A 24,088-nucleotide genomic window follows, 5' to 3' on the forward strand; every position below is an offset into this window, starting at 1 on the left:
TTGAGACAGAGTCTCCCTCTGTCGCCTAGGCTGGAGTGCAGTGGTGTGATCTTGGCTCACTGCAACCTCCGCCTCCCAGGTTCAAGAGATTCTCCTGTCTCAGCCTCCTGAGTAGCTGGGACAGGTGTGCACCACCATGCCTGGCTAATTTTTGTATATGTAGTAGAGGTGGGGTTTCATCATGTTGGCCAGGCTGGTCTCAAACTCCTGACCTCAGATGATCCACCTGCCTTGGCCTTCCAAAGTGCTGGGATTACAGGCATGAGCCATCGCACCTGGCCTTGTACAATGGAATTCTATATAGCGTTTTTTTAAATGAGGCAAATCTATGTATACTTATAACAGAGATTGCTAGTTGTGCCCCACTATCCATCCTCCTCTTCCCCTCTGATTTTTGAGCTGGGTACATGGCTATTTGAAATAAAGAATAAATTTTCCAGCCTCCTTTGCTGGTAGGTGGGCCCCTGTGTTCTTGTTAAAGTTTTTTTTTTTTCCCTAGATAGATGCAGATGTAATGGCAGGAGCTCAGACAGTCATGTTGGAACATGAGGTAGAAGCCCCATGTTGAAGATGGCATAAAAACGATGGAAGGATCCTAGGTCCCTGATAATTATGGAATCTTAGTATTGCCTGGCCACTTACCTTTGGACTTCATTAGAGAGACAAATCAATGTCTAATTTTGCAAGGCATTGATGTTTTTAATTTTCTTTCACCAGCAGCCAGATCTAATCTTAACTGATACATATTATATTTGTCTGTTTTCACGCTGCTGATAAAGACATACCTGAGACTGGGCAAGTTACTAAAGAAAGAGGTTTAATTGGACTTACAGTTCCGCATAGCTGGCGAGGCTTCACAATCATGATGGAAGGCAAGGAGGAGCAAATCACATCTTACGTGGATGTCGGCAGGCGAAGAGAGCTTGTGCAGGAAAACTCCCCCTTAAAGAACCATGGGATCTCATGAGACTTATTCACTATTATGAGAACAGCATGGGAAAAACCTGCCCCCATGATTCAATTACCTCCCACCGGGTCCAAACCATATCACATATAATGATGTGGAATGATTTCTAAGATAAATTGTTAAATGCAAAAGCAAGGTGCAAGCAATGCATACAGTATGATACTATTTTTGGAAAAAAGTGCAGAAAGATATAACTATGTTTGCATATGGGCAGCATTTTCCAGAAGTATATACTGTTTGAATTTTTCACCATGTGCAAATATAACTTATTCAAAAGTGAACTTTAAAAAATCAGTTTTAAACTAATTAAAAAATGATTTGTATTTCTAAACCATAACAATTTGATTTTTTAGAAATCAACATAGTTTGATGAAACTATGGTTGTTTTTTCTTTTCTTTCTTGTTTCATATATTTGTAGGATTTTAAGATATTTACATGCAAAAGAGAACAGTCCCAGACAATAAAAATAACTTAGGCTTTAAATATTTCTGATGTGATGTTATGCAAACGCTTTCATTCCCAGGACCCCAAAGGTCAATATGTTGAACATACATTTTAAACTTGCAAGTCCATTCAGCAATATATATTGAGCATCTGTGATCTTTAAGGCACGGCTTTTAGGTAAACAAAACAGACAAGATATGTTTGTTCATGGAGCTTATGTTCTCACGGGACAAACAGGGTAATGTGATAAAAAGTGTTGAGAATTCCATTAGAGAGGGTAGTGAGGGAAGACCTCTGAGGAGGTAACATCTGGGCTAAGGCCCAAATGATGAGAATTCCAGGAAATGATCCTAGCACATGCAGAAGCAGAAGGATGCTCAGAGCAGTTGCGGAAGACCAAGGGGCAGGAAAAGTAGCTTCAGAAAAGGTAGCAGGGCAGCATCTGTGTGCTTCAGCGAGAGATACTCCGCACCTAACCAGAAGTGCAAAACATAGGGCTGGGTGCAGTGGTTCATGCCTGTAATCTCAGCTCTATGAGAGGCTGAAGTAGGAGGATTGCTTGAACTCAAGACCAGCCTGGGCAACTTAGGAAGCCTGGTCTCTACGAAACATAAAACAATTAACTGGGCATGGTGGTGTGTGCCCATAGTTCCAGCTACTCAGGAGGCTGAGGGGGAGGATCACCTGAGCCCAGAGAGGTTGAGGCTATAGTGAGTCATGATTGCACAACTACACTCCAACCTGGGTGATAGAGTGAGATCTTGTCTCAAAAAAAGAAGAAAAAAAAGTGTGAAAAATAAAAAGCCAATGATACCAAGAGCTGGCCAAAATGTGGAACAGTTGGAACTGTCATACTTTGCTGGTGAGAACATACAGTCACTTTGGAACACAGTTTAGCAGTTTATTTTGAAGTTAAGCATACACACATTTGCCATACGACTCAGCAATTCTGCTCCCAAGACAAATAAAAACATGTGTCCACAAAAGGAGTTGTACAAGAGTGTTCACAGCAACTTTTTCATAATAGCCCGAAACAACAAACAACCATAATGTCCATCAACAGAAGAATGAATAAATAAACTGTAGTATAACCATCTAGTGGAATACAATACAGCCATAAAAGGGAGCAAACTACTTAATATGTGCAAAAACATGAACAAATCTCAAAAACATTATGTTGAGCAAAAGAAGCCAGATACAAAAGAGTACATACTGTATGACTCCATTTATGTAAAATTCTAGGAAATATAAATCTAATCCATACTGATAAAAAGCAGACTGGACCAGGTAGGGATGGGCCCTTGCTTGGACCAGGTAGGGATTGATTGCAAAAAGAAACAAAGACAGCCGGTGCAGTGTCTCATGCCCGTAATCCCATCACTTTGGGAGGCTGAGGTAGGCAGATGACTTGAGTCCAGGAAGTCAAGACCAGCTTGGGCAACATGGCGAAACTCTGTTTCTACAAAAAGAAAAAAAAAAAAAAAAGCCAGGTGTGGTGGCTCGCACCTGTAGTCCGAGCTACTTGGGAGGCTGAAGTGAGATGATCACTTGAGTCTGGGAAGTGGAGGCTTCCCTGAGCTGTGATCTCACCACTGCACTCCAGCCTGGGCCAGACAGAGTAAGTCCCTGTCTCAAAAGAAAAAAAAGAAGGCCGGGAGCTGTGGGTCATGCCTGTAGTCCCAACAGTTTGGGAGGCCAAGGTGGGTGCATCACCTAAGGTCAGGAGTTCAAGACCAGCCTGGCCAACATGGTGAAACCCTGTCTCTACTAAAAATACAAAAATTAGCAGGGCGTGGTGGCAGGTGCCTGTAATCCCAGCTACTCAGGATCCGAGGCAGAAGAATTGCTTGAACCCAGGAGGTGGAGGCTACAGTGAGCAGAGGCTGTGCCACTGTGCTCCAGCCTGGGCAAGAGAGCAAGACTCCACTTCAAAAAAACGAAAGGAGAGGAAAGGAAAGAAAAGGAGAGGAAAGGAGAGGAAGGGAGGGGAGTGGAGGGAAGGGGAGAGGAGGGGAGGAAAGGAAAAGAAAGAAAGATAAGAAAAAGAAACGGGGAAACTTTTAGAGTGGAGGAACTAATCTACATTGTGATAGACATTACATAGGTAAACATTTGTCAAAACTCATCAAACTGTATACTTAAACAGGTGCATTTTATTGTATGTAAATTATGCCCCTGTAAAGTTGATTTAAAACACACGGTGTGTGTGTGTACTTACTAGTCTGGTACATTATGTTTCTACTTCTGTCTGTTTTTTTGTTTTTTGTTTTTTGAGACAGTCTCGCTCTATCGCCCAGGCTAGAGTGCAGTGGTGCAATCACAGTTCACTGTAACCTTGAACTCCTGGCTCATGATCCTCCACTTAAGCCTCCCAAGTTGCTGGGACTACAGGTGCATACAATCACACTGGGCTAATTAAAAAAAAAAAAAATGTAGAAACAGCATGTCCCTATGTTGCCCAGGCTGGCCTCAAACTTCTGGGCTCAAGCAATCCTCCCACTTCAGCCTCCCAAAGTGCTGGGATTATCGGCATGAGCCACCACACGGGGCCTCTCTGTATTTTCTAGAAAATAGCTTGCAAATAATTGTTTGTTACCCACTCTCTATTTTCCCTTTATCCCCTGCACCAAAGTGAATTAAGCCCGTCACCTGGAATTTCTAACTATTAAGGCCAACTGCATCCTCTCAACCCTCGCCACAGAGATGTTGGTTTCCATTTCACAGCGGAATCTTAGAGAAGGCTTTTGTAGACTGGGAGGTGTCAGGAGAAAGCCCCAGAAGTGGGTAAGGAGGGTAAGTATGGTAAGGTGGTAGTTATCTTGCAGGGAGATACACCTGGAAGTTCAAAGAGAAGCATGGAGGCCCTCATGGTTTGCTCAGGAACAGCTCGTAGGGCCTGGCACTAGGAAAGGGCCCAGGCTCCATTTCGTAAGCCAATCCCCTCACTACCTGCCCCTTCACAGCAAGGAGCCAGATTTGTCTACCATCCCAGCCTAGTTCCCAGAGATCTGAGGGCTGCCATTGCATAGCCAGATGCTGCTTTCACCCTGGCATGCAAACCACCAACAGGTATCTCCCAAGCCTGGCAACGTGCAGGGCAGTAAGCTGGCTCCCCTCAGGGAGATGCTGAGGCACCAGTGCCTCGCCTTCTAAGACTCACTTCTGACGGCAGGAACTGGGCCGACCCTAGAACTGAAGCTGGCCGTGTGGCCTGGTCACTCCCCAAAACTATTTAGTAAACTCTCATCACAGTTTTGCTGTCCTGTCCAGGTCCTGTGGGCACAAAGCAAAACTAATTTTATCCCAAAGCCGGGTGTGGTGGTGGGTGCCTGTAGTCCCAGCTACTCGGGAGGCTGAGGTGGGAGGATCACTTGAGCCCAGGAGGTTAAGGCTGCAGTGAGCCATGATCACCCTACTGCACTCCAGCCCAGGTGACAATGCAAGATCTGGTTCCTGCCCCCCAAAAAGAAGAAGAAGAAGAAGAAAGAAAGAAAAAATCTTAAAACAAGAAGCCAGTATCAGTAGAGTGGGCATAAGTGGGCAGGGGCAAAAAGAGGGGAGTGACTCCTTGGGGCATGTGGTGAGTGACAAGGATGTGGCTCAGGTCAACGGGAGCCACACTTGTTGAGGGAACCCTAGGACTAGAATGAGGCAGCAGCCAAGGCCAAATCCTGTGGCCTAGAAGAGGGACAGTCCAATGGAATTTTGCCTCATTATGAAGACAGTTGGATCCAGTGACAATATTAGCTAATGTCTACTAAGCCCTTAATGAAGCTGGTGGTCTAGATGGTCTAAGGTGCCTTAACTAATTTAGTCTCCAACAACAACCTTATGAGATAGACACTACCACCCTTTGACAGTTAAGGAAATGGAGGCACAGAGGTTTTAAAAGACCTGCCCTTCTAGCAAGCAGCAGAGCTGTGACATATACTCTAAGCCACAACACCTCTCAGAAGTCAGTGTACGAGGCTGAAGCAGCTTAGGTGGAGGGTGGGGACCCAGGGATCAGCAAACGCTCCTGCCCTGGGGATTCTCATGTGAGCTTTTTCCCAGACTTAAGTGCTCAATTTGCATAAACGGTAGCAGAGAATGTAAAAAGCAACCACTTGTCCAAAACTGTGCAGCCACCCAGGAGGGCTGTGACCTGCCTCTCTGGACTCACACCCTTACATCCTCTCTCCCCTGCGTCCCTGCCCTGCCTGTCCAACTACTAAGCCTCGGGGTCCAAATATTTTCTTTTTTTTTTTTTTTTTTTTGAGACGGAGTCTCGCTCTGCCGCCCAGGCTGGAGTGCAGTGGCCGGATCTCAGCTCACTGCAAGCTCCGCCTCCCGGGTTCACGCCATTCTCCTGCCTCAGCCTCCCGAGTAGTTGGGACTACAGGCGCCCGCCACCGCGCCCGGCTATTTTTTTGTATTTTTTAGTAGAGACGGGGTTTCACCGTGTTAGCCAGGATGGTCTCGATCTCCTGACCTCGTGATCCGCCCGTCTCGGCCTCCCAAAGTGCTGGGATTACAGGCTTGAGCCACCGCGCCCGGCCCAAATATTTTCTTGACTTCCTGCCCTTCTCCCTTCCTTCTGACTGTCAAAATCTGTCAAGACTCAGCCCAAATCTCACCTCTTCCAGAAATCCCTCACAGACATCCCTGATTGGAACAATCTGTCCCCAGTCCATCCACCGAGACATGAGGCTCTTTCAACTGAGGCCTGGGGTCACTTCTCAGTGGGTCCGTCTCCTGGGGGCATAAAACCACAAGGCTTGCTTAGTAAGGGGCTGACACCCATCCATGGTTAAGCAGGTCCTTAGGGGGTTATGAGGACATCTCTCTTCACTGACTTGAAAAATCTTAGGCGGCCGAGCGTGGTGGCTCACACCTGTAATCCCAGCATTTTGGGAGGCTGAGGTGGGTGGATCACTTCAGGTCAGGAGTTCAAGACCAGCCTGGCCAACATGGTGAAACCCCATCTCTAATAAAAATGCAAAAATTAGCTGGGCATGATGGTGCCTGCCTCCTGGGTTCAAGCAATTCTCCTGCCTCAACCTCCTGAGCAGCTGGGATTACAGGCGCCTGCCACCACACCCTGCTAATTTTTGTATTCTTAGTAGAGACAGGGTTTCAGGGTAATCCTGAACCCCAGCTACTCAGGAGGCTAAGGCAGAATCACTTGAACACAGGAGCAGAGGTCGCGCCCCTGCACTCCCGCCTGGGTGACAGAGCAAGACTCAGTCTCAAAGAAAAGAAAATAAAAATCTTAGGCTTGGAGATTCACATAAATTCTATTTAAAAAGCAAGATGGGCTGGGCAAGGTGGCTCACACCTGTAATTCCAATGATTTGGGAGGCTGAGGCGGGAGGATTGCTTGAGCCCAAAAGGTCCAGGCTGCAGTGAACTGTGATCATGCCACCACGCTCCCACCTGGGCAACGGAGTGAGACTCAGAAAAAAACAAAACAAAACAAAACAAAAAAACAAAAAATAATGCCAGACACGGTGCCTCATGCTTCTAATCCCAGCACTTTGGGAGATTGAGGTGAGCAGATCACCTGAGGTCAGGGGATTGAGACTAGCCTGGCCAACATGGTGAAACCCCGCCTCTACTAAAAATACAAAAATTAGCAGGGTGTGGTGGCAGGTGCCTGCTTGAACCCGGGAGGCAGGAGAATTGCTTGAACCCGGGAGGCAGAGGTTGCAGTGAGCTGAGATGGAGACATTGCACTCCAGCCTGGGTGACAAGAGCGAAACTCTGTCTCAAAAAAAAAAAAAGATGTATAGGATTTTACTCTCAAAATGTATTTTCTTCAAAAATACTCTGTGTTCTGCTGGGCGTGGTGGCTCATGCCTGTAATCACAACACTTTGGGAGGCCAAGGTGGGCAGATCACCTGAGGTCAGGAGTTTGAGATCACTCTGGCATCCGTGTGGAGAACGGAGAGAGAGAGGATGGTATAAACCTGAAGGTGAGATCCTTCCAGCCCCTGTGCCATTAGAAGCCCTGGGAGGGAAGTGGTGAGAAACGCCAAGGCAGTGGTGGTGAGGCCTGAAGGAGGGGTTGGATGGAAAGGATGGGACAAGAATAACCCATGGGATGTGAGGACTGATTGGATGGGGTAGGGGAGGTAAGAATCTAGGGTGGCCCAGAAGTTTCTGTCCTGGGCTGCCATGTGACATTAGTTACCAAGATAGGGGAGACAGCTGGGGGCAATGGCTCGAATCTGTAATCCCAGCAACTCAAGAGGCCGAGGTAGGAAGATTGCTGGAGGCCAGGAGTTCGAGCCCAGCCTGGGCACAAGGTAGGGAGACCTTGTCTCTAAAAACATTTTAAAAAATAAGCTGGGTGAGGGCAGGGCGCAGTGGCTCAAGCCTGTAATCTCAGTACTTTGGGAGGCCAAGGCGGGTGGATCATCTGAGGTCGGGAGTTCAAGACCGGCCTGACCAACATGGAGAAACCCCATCTCTACTAAAAATACAAAAATTAGCTGGGCATGGTGGCGCATGCCTGTAATCCCAGCTACTTGGGAGGCTGAGGCAGGAGAATCACCTGAACCCAGGAGGTGGAGGTTGCAGTGAGCAAAGACCGCGCCACTGCACTCCAGTCTGGCAACAGAGTGAGACTCAGTTTCCAAAAAAAAAAATTAGCTGGGTGTGGTGGCACACACCTATAGTCCTAGGTACTCGAGAGTCCAAGGTGGGAGAACCACTTGAGCCCAAGAGTCCAAGGTTGCAGTGAGCTATGATTGTGCCACTGCACTCCAGTCTGGGCAACAGAAACCCTGACTCTAAAAGAAAAACAAAATAGGGAAGATAACAGGAAGATCAGGCAAGTGGCAGTGTCTGTATGGTCTGGGAGGGGTGGGCAGAGGCGATGGCCTCAGTGTGCAGCACGTTGTGTTTGAGTTCCACTCTCGGGAGTTCTTCTGCCTATGTGATGTTCCCCAGTCTCTCACACCAAGACACACGCACCCTTAGAAGACAGTTACTGTGTCTTGTGATTTCTGTGCCACCCCTCACCCTTCCTACCTGCCCCAACCCATCCCAGGTACATGCTCTGTACTCAGTGACTGCAGCTGAATCGGGTTTAATTGAATCCAAGCTTCCTCCCTGCCCAACTCTCGAGATCTGGTAACTGGGTCGCAAACATTTTCCCCTAACTGGCTGGTCTCTGGATTTCTGCTGTGCTGCCCTGGAGGAGTCTGAGAGAAGCCACCCTTCTGTTGAAGGGGTCTAGACAGCTTGGAACCCTGCTGCCAGTCCCAAAGCTGCCACATCAACCTTGGGACTGAGCCCTCTTCCAAGCCTTCCCACCTCCCCATAGGGGAGAGCATGGGCCTGGGGCATCTGCAGCAATGGGAAGAATGGATGGGCTGGAGGGAGGAGTGTGGCAGTGAGAGGAAAGACCAGCCTTGTGTTTACTGGTCTCACCAAACCTCAGCTCCTTGGAGACCTTTGTTCCTAGAAGTGATGGAATCCTTACCCCGCCCCCCCATCCCCATTCCTGCCAGGCACCCAAACAAGGTGCTGTCTCAGAGTAAACCCACAGCTCTTGTGCACTCTCTCATTCCCATAGAGCCATCAGTAGGAAAAATTAATAGAAAAGACTCCAGTTGGATATAAAGCCAGAGGCAGCTGGGAACCAGCAACTGAGCCCACATTTCCCCTACAGCGTCCTCAGCTCAAGGCGTGTGAGCTAGGCTCGCCTAGGAGCTGAGGGTGGAGAGGAGCCCCCTATCATGAGACAGCGTGTGAGTGTGTGTGCCTGTGCGCCCGTGTGTGCATACATGTGCCTGTGTGCCCGTGTGTTCATGTATGTGTGAGTGTGTGCTCCATGTGCACATGTGTTTGTGGGGCTATGTGCCCATGTATGCATCTGTGTGTATGCATGCATGTGTCCACATCTGTGTTGCCCATTATGCGCCCATGTGCATGTCTGTGTGTGCCCTGTGTGTATGTGCAATGAATGTGCACCCGTGACAATGCCCACCCACGGGAGGGGCAGGGGAGCTGTGGGAGCAGTGGGGGACATTTTCACAAACTTGCTGTTGTGGGCAGGCAGGTAGGAGTGGGTCTGGATATGGTTGTGGGAACAGGAGTCATGTGTTTGTGGTGGAAGGAGGATTTCTGCTCGGGTGTTTGTGAATGAGGATGGACAACTGAGGTGGGGCAGCTGTGCTTCTGGCTGAGGCCCCGCTGTCCTTCCTGGGGTCACCTCCCAGGGCAGCCACCTTTGCCAGAAGTGCCCAAGTTTGATGCTCCAGCCTGGGCTGGCATGGCCAGCAGAAAGCACAATGTCTTGGAGGCCCAGCAGAAGGATGACATCAGTCTCTGAATGTTGAAAAGGGGCATGTGAAAGTGTAGGGCGGGAGGAATAAATCCCTTCAATTCCTCCAAAAGTGACTGACCCCATCTCCCTGGAAGGCTGTGCCCTAGGATGGGAGGATTGCAAAATGGAGGAGGCTCTGTCTGTTCTGGTAGTGGAGACCTGGGTGACACCACTCCCCAGATGCCCAAGGACTGGGGGGCCTCTGGGGGTGGCATTTGAATTAGGCCATAAATGATTAGGAGAATGTCAGAGGAAGGAAGTGGGAGGGGAAAGGGGGCATTCCAGGCGGCAGAAACAACTCGAGCAAAGGCACAGAGGCAGGAAAATGCAGGGTGTGCTTGCGAGAGTCAGAGGTCCTCTGCAAGCTGCCTCCCGCGTGTTCATGGAAGAAAGCTGAGACCCAGAGAGAGGAAGTGTTTCTAAGACCTAGCAGTAGAAATGAGGTCCTCTTACTCCAGGTCAGTGCTTTTTGCTATCCTAAAAAGCTTGCAGGAGAGAACACCGGGGAGTCGGCTATTGGTTTGGTTTCCTTTGCTTTCTTGTCCCCATCTAGGGCTGAATCAGGGATCCCTGTTCTTTGCCTTCCTCTGCCTGCAGCTAGTTGTGTGATTCTGAATAAGTCACTTCCCCTCTCTGGGCCCCTCATCTCCAATATGAAGGAGGTATAAGGCCTGGCCTCACCTGGGAATGCCAACTGGGACTCCATAGCAAGCTAAAATGTGGCTTAGTTATCCTCCTATCCCCAGCACCTGGCAGAATCTACGGCACGACATAGGTGCTCAAATAACTGTTTCTGAATGAAGAAAAGAAGGACAGAATGAAAAGCATCGTGACTCTTCCCTAGCACTGTACTTTGACAGCCTCAGCCTCTCCCCTTCCCAGGCAGGACAAAGGATGTAGGAGTCCCAGACCTTGAAGAGGAAGGCAAGAAAAACAAATAACCTAACTACACAGGGGCCCTAAACTCTCCCTTTGGGGGGATGCCCCTGAGAGAACCTTTCCTTGCAGCCTTGGCCTTGCTGAAACTGCTCAGTGGGGAGGGCCGGGAGGAGGGGCAGGGACCTCTAGCAGAACAGGAGGCAGCTGGGCCTGAGCCACGGCTGGCCCTCCCCTTGCCCCCTCCCAACTCACAGCCTCTCTGCTCCAAGAAGTGTCCCAAGCCCTCTGGTCCCAACCCTGAGGGGTTGGGCTGAGTCTGAAACCTCCTGTTTCCCAGGCCAATGATACCTTCATTTTTTTCCAGTTCCAGTAACCCCCTTTTTTGAGGCCTCCCTTTCATGTTAAGAACTTTATTGCTCATTTCCCTCTTCTATGACAGCAGCTGTATTTCTTTTAACTTTGTAAAACACACACATGATCTATGGTGATAGATAGAAATCAGAATCAGTTGCCTCTGCGGTGGAGACTGACTGGAAGAGGGCACAAAGGAATTTGGAGGTGGTGAAAATGTCTGAAATCTTGATCTAGGTGATGGTTACATGGGCGGATATATTTGTCAAAATTCATCAAGCTGTACACTTAAGATTTGTGCATTTTACTGTATGTGGAATGTATGTACATTATACCTCATAAAGCACTGCTGGCATCTAAAAGATACACATAGGGAAAAATACAAGGAATGGACATGCTCAGTTTAATGAATTATTTAGCCAGCGCCTGTGAAACACCACCCACAATGCCTGGTGCCCCTGTGTAGTCCACAGAGCCTGGCTATAACCAAACAGTTTCCCAGGGATCCCATCAACACCCACAGACGGGGCACTCCAGACACCGTGTGCCTCTCGCTTCCCGGATTCACGGAAACACAGAGACCAGGAATGGGGCAGAGCCCACACATAGGCTTTGGAACCTAGAATTTCCCATCAGTTCAACCCCAAGCTTGACTGCAACTCCCATTCTAGTGAATTGAAGGAACAGAAAACACACCATTTCCCCTTTCTGGGAGGGGGGTTTCCGTACCGGCCTCCTCCAGTGAGTCTTGGCTGGGGGTTGGGGGTTGTCCCTAGTTAAAGTCAAGGAGAACTGTGCCTTCCCTGCATCCCTGCTAAAAATAACCGGAGGCAGTGTTGCTGCCACTGAGCAGCAGGAAGGACAGAGTCATGTTTTGCTTTAAACCTAGAAGCAGCTCGGCAGTTGGGGGCTAGGGCGGGGTGGGAGAGCAGACTAGGGATCTGAGAACCCTGGCTGTGCTCTGTGCACCCCCACCCCCAGCTGCAGCTGGTCTTCCGGGGGTGCCTGGGAGGGGTGTGTGTGTTAGCGCGTGCACGCGCATGTGTGGTGACAGGGCCTCCCAGCAGCAGAGCAGGAAGCCAGGGAAGGCTGGGAATGGGTGGGGAGGGGTCTCTGTCCTGCTAACTGGAGCATGCAGCTGGAGGGCCCGGTGTCACGTACTCCATGGGGTCCCTACCTCCTCTGAGAAGCGTTCTGTCCCTGCAGCCCACGCCGGGCTCCCTGGGGGTCGGTGAGGCTAGCCTTCTGCAGCGTGGCTGCCTGCCCCTCGGGGGCTCCTTGAACACACAGGGCTGGGGATTGTCGCTTCGTAGTCCCTGTCTCTGTATGGCTTCTGCTCTGCCCAAAGAGATTGTGAGGTCCTCAAGGGTGGGTGCAGTCTGGCAGTGAGGAATTTCCCTGGAAACAGGAAGTACAAGATGTGTCAATGTAGGATCCTAGCAGAGGAGTGAGAGGCTGGGTAAAGGGAAGGGAAGAGGCCCTCCTGGCTGCTCACTCTTGCTCTCTCCTCCCACCACTCCCCTGCCTGTCTCATACATCAGAGGCCTCACATTGTTGGTCTCTCTTTCTCTGTGCATGTTTTGGGTCCCCAGCTGCTTGGAGCCACCATCATCCTGCAGTTGGCCTCCATTTCCCAAGGTAACAATAAAGAAGAATCACCATTAATTTCACAGGTATGCCATTCCAGGCACTGTGCTAACCCTGATGTGGATGATCTCATTTAATCCTCCCAGCAAGCCTGTGATATTGGAATGATTACAATTCCTCCCTATTTACAAATTAGGAAACTGAGGCTTAAAGTGCTGAAATGCTAGTCTAGGATCCCACTGGTAGTACATGACAAAGACAAGGCTTGAAGTCATGTTATGGAACACAGAGCATGTCCAAGATGACTGTCCAGGAGACAGTAAGAATTTTAGGGCCGGGTACGGTGGCTCACGCCTTTCATCCCAGCACTTTGGGAGGTTGAGGTGGGTGGATCACCTGAGGTCAGGAGTTTGAGACCAGGCTGGCCAACATGGTGAAACCCCGTCTCTATTAAAAATACAAAAATTAGGCAGGCGTGGTGGCAGGCGCCTGTAATCTCAGCTGCTTGGGAGGCTGAGGCAGGAAAATTGCTTGAACCTGAGAGGTGGAGGTTGTAGCGAGCTGAGATCGTGCCACTGCACTCCAGCCTGGGAAACATGGGAAACAGAGTGAGACTCTGTCTCTAAAAAAAAAAAAAGAATTTTAGAAATTTGACCATTCTAGATAATTTAGGACACATGGTTGCTGAACTTGATGCTTTTATTTAAAAAAAACACACACACATACGTGCACACACCCCAAAATACCCCAAAAATAGTGGCTTTTTTTTTTTTTTTTGATGGAGTTTCGCTCTTGTTGCCCAGGCTGGAGTGCAATGGCATGCTCTTGGCTCACCACAATCTCCGCCTCCTAGGTTCAAATGATTCTCCTGCCTCAGCCTCCCGAGTAGCTGGGACCACAGCCATGTGCTACCACACCCGGCTAATTTTGTATTTTTAGTAGAGACGGGGTTTCTCCATGTTGGTCAGGCTGGTCTCGAACTCCTGACCTCAGGTGATTTGCCTGCCTCGGCCTCCCAAAGTGCTGGGATTACAGACGTGAGCCACCATGCCCAGCCGACAATAGTGGCTTTACAGCCAAAATGTGTACTCCCAGTTGTGATTCTGATCAACAAACTAACCTTCCTGACCAAGCCTCAGTTTCCATCTCTACAAAATGGGTATAATAATCCTTGCAGAGGATTACTGAAGAGTGGTGGATTTGAACCCAGCCTTTTTTCTAAACCTGGAAAACACAAAGCTCTTTCATGCCTTGAGGACTTTGCATGTGCTGTGCTGTTTCCTGTGCCTGAAACCCTCAGCCTGCAGATGTTCACATGACTGTTTGTTCTTGTCAACCAGGTCTCAGCTCAAACATAACCTTCCTCAGAGCAGCCTTCCCTGACTACTCAGCAGACGCCCATCACACTCCATTGCATCCCTGTTTCATTTTCTTGTTTGCACATATCGTGATCTGAAATTTTCTTTCTTTGTTCTGTTTCGTTTTTTATGGTCTGTCCCCTTCCCAACTGCCAAGGATATACGTTTCTTGAAAGCTGGAACTTCTGTGGGGTTTAATGACCCATTCATGGTGCTCAGAGCAGCACCTGGCAAACATCAGAGCTTGCTAAACATTTATGAATGAATGAATGAATGAGCTTTGGAAATAGCATTATATTTAAGTGACTAACTCTCACAGGCCTTGCTGAGGGCTGTGAATGTGGGCTAATGGGGGATCAGAGGAGAGTGCTTTGGGCCTGGCTCTGACCCAGACTCAGCTCTGAAGCTCCCGGGCTGCAGGGAACCATGAGGCTGCCTGGGTTTTCGGCTGCTCCAGGATAAAGGTCAACTCTTGTTGGAACACGAGGTTCTGCACCATCTGGGCTTGCCTGCCTCTGGCCTCATCTCCCCGGGCTCTCCAACCTGCACTCCATGTCCCGCCAGACCAAACAACTCCCAGTGCCCACCAGAGAACACCGGGCTGCTTCACGCCTGTATGCTTTTATACACACTGTTCCTTCTACCTGGAACGCCCTGCACCCTTGCTCTGCCTGGCCAGTTCCTCTCTCCCTGAACCTTCTGCTCTGGTCACACCCAGTCCCCAACTTCCCAAGACATTATAATGATCTGTTTTTAAGTAAACTAGGGACTCAGACTTCCCAAGTAGCCCATAGGAGGGCAGCGACCAGGTTTTGTATCCCCAGTTTGTAGCACAATACTTGGCACACACACAGTAGGTGCTTAATAAATGCTCAGGCATGGCCAGGCGTGGTGGCTCACACTTGTAATCCTAGCACTTTGGGAGGCCAAGGTGGGTGAATCATGAGATCAGGAGATCGAGACCATCCTGGCCAACACAGTGAAATGCTGTCTCTACTAAAAATACAAAAAATTAGCCGGGCGTGATGGCGGGCGCCTGTAATCCCAGCTACTTGGGAGGCTGAGGCAGGAGAATTGCTTGAATCCAGGAGGCGGAGGTTGCAGTGAGCTGAGATCACACCACTGCACTCCAGCCTGGGCAACAGAGAGAGACTCTGTCTCAAAAAATAAATAAAAATAAAAATAAATAAAGAAATGCTCAGGCACAGGTGTTAGACTTTGGTTCCTAGGGCATTAACTCAATTCCTGGGACACACAGTAGGTGCTCCATAAGTAGCCACTGGATTAACAAGGCTGAGCAATCTGACACTGGAAGAAGCTTGGGACAAGGTGAGGCATAGGGCATGGGGGTAGGAACAAATGGAAGATGCTTTCTGGGAAACAAGATGGTGTCGGAGGGAAGAAGGCAGAAGGGATCTTGGGAAAATTCCCAGAAGACTGGAAATATAAAAAGCAAAAATAAAAAGTAAACACAGATAGATGGAGGCAAACAGGACTCTCAGTGAACAAGGAGAGAGAAATTCAGAAGGAAAGATAAACAAAGAAAAATGAACTCAGAGAAAGAAGAAGTTCAGAAAGACAAAATGTGCCCATGAAAGCCATAGAGGACAGATTGCCAGAGACCAGAACAGGCCAACTAAATACATTATGTCTGGTGTTCCTGCTTCATCCCCTGGGGGTAGGCAGATAAGGTTGGCATGGGCAGCGTGGTGCTGTGGTCCCTTCCTTGGGTGATAGGGCTGAGTGAAAGCCCACACATCATCAGGACATCTTGGAAAACTTTTCCTCTCTTAGCTCAGGAGAGGCCCTGTGACAGGAAACAAAGCACCCCAGACAGCAACTACAGACCTAGTTTCTTGCCCTTAGGCATGCAACTTAGCTGCTCTTGCCTCAGTTTTCCCAGCAGGAAAGTGGGTCTGATTCTTACTTTAGAGGCATATTAAGATCATACTGAGTTCAGGCAGGTACATTAAATGTACACAGCCTGATACAAATGCCAGGGATTGACATAATGGTGGTGCTTTCTCCCAAAGGTCTGCTGTGAACAGGTCCTAAGAGAGGCTGTGTCACTGTCACTGGGTGCCACAGATAGACCTGACTTCAGAGCCCCAGAACCCAGGCTCAGCCCATGGTTTCTGGATCTCAGAGCCAAATCAATACAACCAGGCAGTTTATTCCTGGGTGAAGGGTGAGGGGCAGCAGGCATGCCAAGCAGCCAAGAGACACACGGAGCCCACAGCCAGCAGGCCTGTCTGTCCAACTCCACTGCTGAGACTGTCCTCTGGGGCCTTGCTAGCATCCAGATTGCTGCCTGTCAAATGGGCTAAAAACAATTTTCTAGCTGTTAGATCACGCCTCAAGGCATGTAGGAGCTCCAAGGAGGCAGAATTCTCCTTCATTTGAAGGGAGGAGGGAGTAAGACTGGAGGCTTGAGAAATGGAGGATTTGCATTTTAGGTACATAATCTGAGCAAACTCAAAGACTATTTTGAAGTGCGGGCTTTGGCCAGGTGTGATGGTACACACCTGTAATCCCAGCTACTTGGGACATTTACTCAGGAGGCTGAGGTGGGAGGATTGCTTGAGCCCCAGAGGTTGAGGCTGCAGTGAGCCATGATCTCCCCACTGTACTCCAGCTTGGGCAACAGGGTGAGACCTTGTCTCAAAAAAAAAAAAAAAAAAAAAAAGTGCTGTCTTTGGTGTCAGACAGACCTGAGTGTGAATCTCAGCTGAGCTCTGTTGTTTTTCTGAGCCTCAGTTACCTTAACTGTCAAAGAGGGCTAACCATAGCGTCCACACCCCAGAATTGTTCTGAGGAGTAAATGAGATCCTGTAAATAAAGACCTGAACCTCAACCATGGGTCTAGTAGTGAGTCTCCTGCGCCACAGTCTTTGCGTTCCAAACACTGGTGGGGGTTGCTGTGCAGAGATAATTCTCCATATAAGCAATCAAGATTAGCCATCGATGTGAATAATAATATCCCATGCTCCTGTGGGAGGAAGGCCAGATCATAAACATATTAGTCTCCAATATGTAAGCCACTTTGAGGAGATTAAACTGGTCACAATTCAGAAAATCATTGAGAAATCATCAAGCATCAAATTCCATTAGGAATGTGTGACTCCTGCGGGTGACAGTATAGGTAGATTCCCCTCCCTGCCGCCAGGCCCCCACCTCTGCCTCTGTTCTCTGTGACTGACAAGGAAGGATCTGTGATTACCAGGTCTGCCAAGCTTTTGGAGGCAACTTACATAGTGCTGTCACTGGGCTTGTCTAGCTGGGCTCAGGAATATTGCTAAAATGCTTGGGAAACAAGGCTAGCAAGGGGAGAGGGATCAGCCTCAAGGGTCCAGAGAAACTCCAGACCTGGTGTGGAGATTCCACAGCTTCAGAGGCAGTTTCAAGGCTGGGTAATGGGAGAAAGGACTGGGGACTTCACCCTTCTGGAATCTTAACTTCTACAGGGTCTCTCTGCACCTCACCCTTCCACCCCCAGCAAGAGTTTAGAACCTAAAGACTGGGAGTGGGAAGCAGGAGACTCATTTCTTGATCCATGGGGGGTTGGGGAGCCCAAGTGGAAGATGGGGAGATGAGAGTAGGGGTAACTGACAGCAGGATGCCACAGCTAAAGAAGGAAGTATAAATATAAAGCGGCCAGTGTAGGACTGGACAGAGGCCATATGAAACACACGGTACATTCCGGCCCCAGCGTAACAAACTGTACCAGCCTTTTTGAGAGCTGTGAGCACTAAAAAGGGGAGGGAAGAGAGCAGAGGTTCCTTCGAGGTTGGCCCTGCCTCCTCCTCCCCCACTTCTCCCACAGCTCGGGGCACCGCAGGGAAAGTCCTGATGTTCCTTTTGCAACCACAGGAAACCTACCATCCCTGCTCACACTCTGTACCCTGTTCCTCTCAGCAGCTCCAGACTGGGAAGGAGCAATAAGTGTGTATGCATGGGGTGTTTGGGGGAATGTGGGGTGCAGACAGCCACAGCAGCCTAGGTGACACCCGGAAAGGCGGCAAACATCACTTGGATACTGGCTGGAAGTCACAGCCTGTAAGGGCTGCAAGAGAGGCACAGATGACGGCGAGGAAGTGCCTTGTCCAAGGTCACACAGGCAGTTGTTCACCAGGGTGGGACCAAAGTGCATCCAGAACTAGGCAGTGCTGGGCAGCTCTCTTGGGTGTAGTATGTAGGAGTGGCAGGCCAGAGAACAGACAGGGCCCAGGGACTGAGGGTGGGGAGCCCAGATCCAAGGCTGCCTCTGTGCTCTGGTTGGCTTTGGGAAGGCGGGCCTGGCTTGGGCACCGTCCCCTCCAAGCCTCCCAATCCTATCCCCCCAACCTTAAATATTAGAGATAATGCATGTGAAGTGCCTAGCGTGGAGGTTGTTTTGTGGTGATGTCAACCAGAATGAGTCACATCCACCCCTCCCCTCTCCTCCTCCTCCACACACACACACACCGCTCAAGGCCTAGAACCTCCTGGGATCTTTCTCCCATATCACCACCTTCTTTCTTCTGAGTCCCTATAGCTATTACACACATTTGGTACTCACCACCTGCTGGCTTGGGTTATTATTTAACCTAACATGCAGTGTGTTTGTCTCTTCAATTGCCCAAGGGGAGGATATCATTTCAATACACCCAATATTTATTGAACATGAACTCCGGTGCTGAGCCTGGCCTGTGGGGGATGAGTTGGAATGGTGGCGGGAGGCAGGGGCAGTAGAGGAGAGGGCTCAAAGAAGAAGCAGACTTTGTTTCTGCCTCAAGGACTTTCTAATCTGGTTAGAAGAACAGGATTAGTAAACAGATCGCTAGAATATGAGACAGGCCACACGGTGTGCCGTGAGAAAGGTACAAACTGAGTGTGCTGGGCGTTCAGAGGAGACGGGAATCAGATTTGGCTGGCACTGTTTCAAGGAAGCTTTATGAACTGGAGCAGCAGAGATGGGTAGACAGGGAGGACGGGCACTCCTGGCATGAGAAATGGCACAGCAAACTGTGGAGGTGGGAAGGAGAGAGAACAAAGGACTTCAGGACTGTGTCTTAACCTCATAGTGACATTCTCTAGCAGGACCCAACACAGAGCCTTCCTCATGGCAGACGTGCTATATAAATGCTTTGTCCCCTCCCTGGTTTGGAGACAGTGGGATCTTTAGGACCAGCACTTAGTGATGTCTTTCCACAGAAGGATGGGTAAGGAGAAAACGTGGCTCTGAATAAACCGGGGGTTTGGAGCTAAACACAGGGAAGGGTCAGATTCCAGGGTCAGCTTGGGGTCGTCTTCCTTGGCCTTGCCCTTCTTCCACCCTGTCGTCCACACCCACCCGCCAGTGTCTGGGCTCTCCCTACTCCCGGCGTCCTGCCAGGGATTTCCCAAACCGTCCAAAAGGGCTGGGCTTGGTTTGCCAGCCCCGGGAATCCCTGGAGTCTCCGTGTTCCAGGCTGCTGTGAAGGATCAGGGAAGGGAGGCTAGGAAAGGGGAGGCTCCTCCTGGGGATTGCTTGAATTGGCCCCCTCAACACGGGCTTCCGTTGTCACATGACTGCGTCCCAGGTCTCGCAAGTCTGGGGCTGGCGAGCTCCAGCTATCCTCCTCTTGCCTCCTGGACTGAGCGCTGGAGAGGCACGGACTGAGCGCTGGAGAGCGCTGGCGGCAGCCTGGGTGGCTCCTTCTGCTCGTAGAGCTCCCCACACCTGCTCCCTCCCCCAGCTGTGCTAATCCAGGCGCCACCCAAGCCTGGGGTACCCAACCAGGGGCAAATGGGGGATGGCTAGGCCTGGGTGCTCCAAGGCCGGTGAGTGGGCAGGGCTGCGGGGCCCACGCGCACCCCGGAGGTTGCTGGCCAGCCCCTGCCCCAGCGTGCAATCGCATGGTTGCGGCGGCCGGGAGGCTGCGCGCCGAGCGCAAGCCGCGAGCACAAACAGGGCGAGGAGGCTGGTGTGAGCGCCTGGGCCCGCTGCCAGCGCGCCGGGGCTGGAACACAATGTCCCGAGCGGGCGGGCGGGCGGGCGAGCGCGAGCGAGAACAGCCTGACTCAGCAGCTGGGTAAGTGGGTGTGCTCGCTCACCAGATCAACCGCTCTTGCAGCCTGCGGTCAGCGACGACCCGGCACTCGGCGGCTCCCTGGAACGGGAGGGGCGAGCGTACGGCCCGCTCCTCTGCTTGCGCCCGAGCCTACCGCGCTGGACCTCCACGTGGCCGGTTTGCGCATCTCTCTGCCATCTAGCCCCTGTATTAAAGCGTCTCCCAGCCCCCAGCCTGAGCGCAGCAGGCTCTGCCCACCTGGGAGGAGCACTCTCCTCACCCCACCCGACAGGTGTGGCCAGGCACACAGCTGCTGTGTACATGTTCTGTTTTCCCCAAACCTCACCCCTCTGGGACGCCTCGGAAGGTCTTGGCATGGGGTATGTAACTCTTAGTTGCAAACAGAGGTAGGAGTTTGTTCTGGGGTAGTGGCGGAGTAGGGAGCCGAGGAAGAGGATCCTAGGAGAAAAGTGGGACATAGGGCAAGAGGATCTCCCCTATCTCTGTCCTCAGCTGACCCAGAGTTCAGAGTCTCTTCCTGCCCCCTCCCCTCAAAACCACAAGGCCCCTGAAGATTTCCTCCTCGGAGGGAGGGACAGGCAGGTGGTGTGGTGTTTTGAAGCCTGAGACCCTGCTTTTCTGCCCCCACCCCCAAACCACAATAAAGACCCAGGAATCCTGCCACCTAGCCACAAAGCTCCTCCTTCCACCTCTATGCAGGGGAAATGGGGTCCCATTTGGGGTCCCCACTGGGGACTTATGCTGTCCCTATGCTGTCTCCTGGCGTCTTGTGGGGCCATTGTGATGATGACAGCAGCCCAGAGCAGGGCTCTTCCTGGGGATGGGGACCTGTCCCACGTCCCAGCTTCCTGGGGTGCTGCGCAGTGCCCTGAGGGATGCTTTGTGCCTGGAGAGTGCCAGGGCAGGCGGGGAGGAGTGGTTCCGGGAAAGGCCCTGGCAGGCAGCATAGGCCTGGGCTCCAGGGCCTTTGAGGGTGGGCCTAGGGGAGGGACCTCAGGCTGCTGAAGTGCCTTACCTGGGCCTCCTGCCATCTGATGGCATCTCTGGCACCCTCTGTGGCTAAAGATGCCAACACAGGCCTGAGCCGTGGACCCCCTTCCCATACATACATCACACTTCCCACACAGGCTCTCACCCAGCCAATGCACACTGCATCTCCCAGTTGGGAGGCACCTTCACTGCCATCTACTCCCACCTTCTTCCTGATGCTTGAAATCTGTCCGTGATCCCAGATCAGTGATTGCTCGAGGCTATGACAGGGACACTCTCAGACAGCAGCCCACTGCTCTTCTGGACTTCCCTATCTCCAAGTCCAGTCACCTACGGGACACCTGCCCTTACATGGCCTAGAAGTGACTGAACTCATATTCATGTCCCTCACACCAGCTCCTCCCCATTGCCCACCATGACCCTCCCAGTCCTGAAACTCACTGCAAAGGTAGATTAATGTTTAACTACTTTCTCTCCTTCATCATCCTTATGTCTGATATCTTATCAAATTCTTCCCTTTGTTGCTTTTATTTCAAAATATATTGTTTGTTCATTACTTTTCTCCTTCACCCTTTCCCCTCCAGCCCCATAGATTCCACCTTTGGCCCAAATTCTCACAGCAGCTGCTACACTGTCCTTTCTTTTTCCTTCCTCCTACACACCCTGCTGGAATAATCTTTCTCAAACATCATTTATTGTGTATGTTATCAACTTCAGACTCCTCAACCAAGCACAGTGAGTACACTAGCTAACCTGTGTATTCTTTGTGAGATGGGACCTGAATTCACTCATGGCATGTCCAGGCCACAGGGTTGAGTGCAGTGCCTCCTGCACAGCAGGAGGGCAGCAAATGTTCCTCAAGTGACCCATCCATTTGGTGGTGTTCCCTTTCCACCGTTCCGATTCTCTCTCCTGCCTTGGTCTCCCCAGTCCCATCAAGCCTATTGGCTTCCCAATGCTCACTGGGGCCCTTTTGTTTTGAAGGGCCACTGTTTTTCATTTCCCCAAAATCTTAGGTGGCTGGAGGTGGGGAGCTGATGGGGAAGGGAGAGGCTGACATCCAAGTTAATATCAGGAAGGTTGTGGCAAATACCAACTGCAAAAACTTGGGTGCAGAGTAGAATGAGGGCAGATGCCTGCTAGGAGTCCCTGTTCAGTAAGAGACAAAACCACAGAGGAGGGCAGAATGTGGAAAGGAGAGTGGCATAACTAGTGGCTTCCCTCTGAGCCTGTGAGCTGCCTTTAATCTTTTCCTTTCTTCTTTTCTTTTTTTGAGATTGAGTCTTGCTCTGTCGCCCAGGGTGGAGTGCAGTGGGGCGATCTCGGCTCATTGCAACCTCTGCCTCCCCAGTTCAAGCAATTCTCCTATCTGAGCCTCCCGAGTAGCTGGGACTTCGGTTGAACACCACCACGCCCAGCTAATATTTGCATTTTTAGTAGAGACAGGGTTTCACCATATTGGTCAGGCTGGTCTCAAACTCCTGACCTCAGGTGATCCACCCGCCTCAGCCTCCCAAAGTGCTGGGATTACAGGAGTGAGCTACTGTGCCCCACCTAATCTTTTTTATGTTTTATTGCTCAGTTATGTCCTGCAGTATTTTAAACCTCTTCTCCCATAGGCTGTAGGCTTTTTAATGGCAGGGACAGTGTCTTTTATTCATTTGACATCATCTACTTATTTTGAGAAGCAGGCACGAAATACTTTGGAGGGCACATAAAACTTGGGTCTGGATCCTGGTTCCAACACTTAGCTGTTTGGCCCTGGGTAAGTCTCTTAACCTCTCTGAGCCAGTTTCTTCGTCTGTAAAAGTCGCTAGTGACACTCGTTTTGCAGAATGAGGGGCAAAAATTACAGAGAATACAAAGCACCAGGAAAGTGCCTGTTGTACCGAATAGTTTATATTCCTTCCCCGTATGGTTGGAGCCTTTTCTGAATTGGGAGAAAGGTGTTCCTTAACTACTGCCCATACTGGGACACTTTAAACTTGAAAAGGGGCACTGTTAATAATTACGTCCGGCCGGGCGCGGTGGCTCAAGCCTGTAGTCCCAGCACTTTGGGAGGCCGAGACGGGCGGATCACCAGGTCAGGAGATCGAGACCATCCTGGCGAACCCAGTGAAACCCCGTCTCTACTAAAAAAAATACAAAAAACTAGCCGGGCGAGGTGGCGGGCGCCTGTAGTCCCAGCTACTCGGGAGGCTGAGGCAGGAGAATGGCGTGAACCCGGGAGGCGGAGCTTGCAGTGAGCTGAGATCCGGCCACTGCACTCCAGCCTGGGTGACAGAGCGAGACCCCGTCTCAAAAAAAAATAAAAATAAAAAATAAAAATAAATAAATAAATAATTACGTCCGTTCCAGGGACGCAGAGCCACCCTACCGTAGTTCACAACAACTGGCAGGGTTCGGATGGCACGCAATATCCCAGTGCCTAAGCACAGCCCCAAGCATAACGCTCAATAAATGCCTGTTGAATCAAAGAGCGAACAGAAGCTGACCCTCACTCCGTTTTTTGGACATCATTGACTGAAGCAAATTGAAAAGCCTGCCCCTGCTGCGCCCCCACCCCCACCCCCACCCCGTCCCAGAGCCACCGGCAGCCTCAATTCCCTGAGGTCTGCCCTTCAGTAGCCCACCGTCCCGCCCCCGGTTGCCTTGACATCAGTGACGTCGCCGAGGGGCGTGGCCTCTCTCCATCCTCTGCTGGTGCCCTGGGCCCCTCCGCATCCGAACCTGGGGGGAGGATGAGGTTGGTGGCCCTTGACCCTACTCGCCCCCCGCCGGGCCAGCATCTAAGCCCGCCTGGCCGCCTTTCTTGGGCGCGCAGCTGTCTCGAGTGTGGGTACCCATCTCCACCCCCACCCTTACCCGGGTGAACTAGCGGGGGTTCTAGAGTGCCGGATCCCGGTGAGCCCTCTCCACCAGCTGCGGGCTAAAGGATCCTGAGAACGTGGGCCCAGCGCTCAGCTCAGGCCCGCCCCTTCCCGGGCAGCCCCCTCGCTCCACGTCCTGGGGGGCGGGCGGGAAGGATGGGACCCCCGCCCAGGAGGCGCACAGGCGCCGCCCAGCGCGGGAGAGAAAGAGTTAAATTAGGTGCCGGCGCCGGGCGCGGCGCGAGTGGGGGAGGGGAGCGAAGAGAAAGTGAG

At 50.9% G+C, this 24,088-nt stretch overlaps 1 long non-coding RNA gene across 1 annotated transcript; it reads right to left on the bottom strand.

Annotated features, from left to right (window-relative positions):
• Window positions 1-893: 893 nt before the first annotated feature.
• On the bottom strand, window positions 894-22,281 carry LOC116275270. The gene is made up of 3 exons (XR_004184268.1): window positions 19,978-22,281; window positions 12,135-12,355; window positions 894-942 (listed from the first exon to the last, which is right to left on the bottom strand). It is a non-coding gene; the product is annotated as an uncharacterized LOC116275270 (long non-coding RNA).
• Between the last annotated feature and the right edge of the window lie 1,807 nt (window positions 22,282-24,088).

Source organism: Papio anubis, chromosome 6, assembly GCF_008728515.1.
Source record: "Papio anubis isolate 15944 chromosome 6, Panubis1.0, whole genome shotgun sequence".
Taxonomy (NCBI): Eukaryota; Metazoa; Chordata; class Mammalia; order Primates; family Cercopithecidae; genus Papio; species Papio anubis.